This window comes from Bos grunniens, chromosome 12 (genome assembly GCF_055505025.1).
Source record: "Bos grunniens cultivar Pamir isolate PY7600 chromosome 12, Bosgru_T2T1.0, whole genome shotgun sequence".
NCBI classification, from domain to species: domain Eukaryota; kingdom Metazoa; phylum Chordata; class Mammalia; order Artiodactyla; family Bovidae; genus Bos; species Bos grunniens.
In genome coordinates this window covers 82,607,695-82,611,324 of record NC_141176.1, presented here as the reverse complement: position 1 = coordinate 82,611,324, position 3,630 = coordinate 82,607,695, and positions in this window count along the sequence as shown.

Genomic DNA, 3,630 nt, shown 5'->3' with positions numbered 1-3,630 from the left:
ATACAGGGTGCCTGCTTTACTCTTGTCTTTAACGTCTTACACAGATGCTGTGCATAATATGGGGGTTCAGAATGCGCCTCCCCCAAATATGTCACTTTTGCATGTGGATTATTTTGAGCTAAAGGTACTTGAGACCCTGAGGGTTCACAAGAAACTACCTTACTACTCAGAAGAGTTGAAATTGGGGCTTTTTCCCAGGAAAGAGTACCAGCGATAAGTGTCACCAAAGTGGCCCCCCATCTGTGTGTCAGGGCAAACACCTGCCCAGCGTCCGCTCTTCTTCTTATCATCCTGGGAGGGACCCTCCCATCCTTGGAAAGCCGCAGGCCCCAACCTCAACTCTCAGCTCGGGATGGCACACAGACCTCATTTTCCCTCTCGGTCTCTGACCCTCTTGTGTATGTGGGATTCCTGTCCGTAAGAATGAAAATGTTTATTTTCTCCTGTTAATGAGCCTCATGTCAATTTAAATCTTAGGGCAGCTGGATGAACCTAGAGGGTAGAGGAAAGGTTCCTCCCACATCCTCAGCATTCATCTCTGGGAAACCTTCCTGGTTACTCTGGACTGGGGACCAGCACCTCCTCACATGGTCCCTTAGCACAGGGGTCCCCAACCTCCCCGCTGTGGATCGGTTGTTGTTGTTCAGCCGCTCAGTCGTGTCGGACTCTTTGCGATCCCAGGGACTGCAGCACGCCAGGCTGCCCTGTCCTTCACTATCTCCCGGAGCTTGCTCAAACTCAAGTCCATTGCATTAGTGATGCAACCCAACCGTCTCATCCTCTGCCGCTCCCATCAGATCAGCCTCGGCATTAGATTCCAAATAAAGTTCACAGCAAATGTAATGCACTGGAATCATCCTGAAACCATCCCCCCCACCCCAGTCTGCGGACAAATTGTCTTCCATGAAACTGGTCCCTGGTCCCGAACAGGCTGGTGACCACTGCCTTAGTAACCTGAACTCATTCTCTTGCTTGTGTCCGAGGTCACCTGCCTGCTCATCTGTCCACTCTCCAGAAGGAGGGCTTCTGTTGCTGTTGTAACCCTAGCTGCTTCTGGCAGACATTCACTGCACATGAGGGAATAAATAGGTTATTTAAGCGTCTTAGAAGTGGATCAACAATTAAATGGATTTTGCAAAGGAAGAAGAAAGGAATACATCTGTAACCACTCCCCATCCTTTTCCTCCTCCATCATTAAAGAAATAAAAGGATAAAAGGCGTTGGCTTTCCAGACCCCAGCCCCCTCCCCCTGGGGTGGCTGTACCCGGAACTGAGCCGCGTGGCATCTCTCCGCTTATGCGTGGGGCTGAAGTTGTTCATGGAACACAGACGAGCAAACCACAGAGATGAGATAGGGGCGCTCCCCTGCTTTCCTTGGGCGGGCACAGATCAGATCAGATCAGAAATCAGTGCCCCGCGAGCCTGGGCAACACCCAGGGTGGTCGCCACACTCAGCCACCACCAGCCACAGCTGCAGGCGCTCTACCCACCCCAGGAACAGCAGCATCAAGTCCTTTGTGTTCCTCAGATCTGGGTGACATCTTGGCCACCTCCTTAATCGCCAGCCCCGGCTGCAACCGCCTTGTAATCAAACTTATCAGAAGCAGCCTTAGATCTTTGTCTACGGCTGTGTGGCCTTAAATTACTTAACTTCTCTGAGCCTCATTTTCCTCATCTGTAAAATGGGGATAACAATGCCTCTTCGTGGACGTTGTGAGTAGGTCCTCAATGACGGGTGCCATTACTGTTACTGTCATTGCTATTGATTTTCTGGGCCAGGTGGAAGATGACAAATAGATTACAAGGAAGGCAGTTGTCAAGTCCTCTTGAGAAAGAGTCAGGACAGTCAAAGGATCAGGGAATTGCACCGTAGTTTCAAACCCCAGCCTTTGGGGAGCATTGCGTGTTTGGGGCTGTGAGGAGGTGGATGTAGGGGTTAACAGGGTCTGCACTGTGAGGGAAGCCCCAAAAAGGAACCAGAAGCTGAAGGTTCTTGTCCTGTCTTGATGGAGAAAGCTGGGACACTTTGGGGGGTGGGGGGCGGGAAATCCTGTGCCTCAACTTCTCCACTTGGAAGACAAAAATGTCAGACTGGATCAAGGGCTCTTCTCTTCTCCTGTTGGATCTGTCAGGTGAAAGTAAGGACCCTACTCAGTTAGTTGCTCAGTCGTGTCTGACTCTTGTGACCCTATGGACTGTAGCCCCCAGTCTCCTCTGTTCATAGAGTTCTCCAGGCAAGAATACTGGAGTGGGTTGCCATTTCCTGCTCCAGGGAATCTTCCCAACCCAGGGATCAAATCTGGGTCTCCTTGCATTGCAAGCAGATTCTTTACTATCTGAGCCACTAGAGAAGCCCTCCTCTGGGTGATGGTTAAAAATACATGCAGTAAAATATGTAAGATGAGAAAAACAACTTCTGTTAAAATGCAGTTATCCAAATGTTAAAAACAAGACTTCTAATATGATACTCCTTCATCTGATTCTTTATTAATAGCAACTGTAATTTCAAAGCCATGATGAGCAAATGTAGTTCAAGGTCCCTGAATCACCTTCGATGGGCTGTGACAAGAGGCAGGATTTCTTTTTAGATTCTGCATATAAGGGGTATCGTACGACATTTCTCTTTCTCTGTCTGGAGTGTCATGATTTCTATCAGTGACAGGGACATACACTGCATCCCACCAAGACTGGCCGCCTGTGATGTCACCACAAAGCCAGGTTGCTGTTAGAGCCTCGTGAAAATAATTCGGTAATTTTTTCCGTCCAAGTTCCCAGGCCCCCTGATTCCCGGCCCCCCAGGGACTAAGTGATGTTCCCACACCTTCCCCTGTAGCAGCCTCTGTAGAGAAAAGAGTCGCTGCCATCCTTACCCCCAAGGAACCCATCAGCTGGTTGAATGGAAACACCTCTGCCCAAGAAACACCCAGAGAATAGCCCAGATAGCGTGAAACCCAGGGCGCCATGTAGGTGACAAGCCTAGGATGGTGGCCAGTGGGGATGAAAAGGACGATGGCCAGTGATAAGGATGGCGTCCGGTGGGAGCTGCTTATTAACTCTTGAACAAGATCATGAATAGCCAGGGGAGATAATAATTTCCTAAGGGATCAGCTAGATTCCAGGCCGGGCAGGGACTGACCGACGATGTGTTTGTCTGAACACGGTGAGGAGCCTCCGTGAACTTTCTGGTCACGTGTCCACACGAAGGGGGCCCAGAATATGCCACCCACATGTGTTTCTTTGGCATAAGGATTATTTTGAGCTGAAGGCAGTTAACAAAAATAGCAGAAAGAGAAGAAAAAAATATCTCTGCCTTCTTCCTGTCTGGCTTAAAAGCAGAAAATAAATTTCCATTTGTAAAGGCATGTCGCCCTCCTTACCAGGAAGACCTCAACTCTTAAATCTTCTGAGAGGACGCTAGACTCTTCACCCAGAGCCAACAGAGAGGAATGTGCTTGGCATTCCTTACTGAACACCCTCCCCTTCCATTTGCTTCTCCATCCATTACCCTCTGCCACCTTTTCTCTGTCGTGTTAGTTCCCACCATGTATGGCGCTCTTTGTTAAAATGTTGTGTACTCATTCCTGTCCACTTTGGTTCCTTCTTATCTGTGAAGGCTCCCATGCTGCCTTA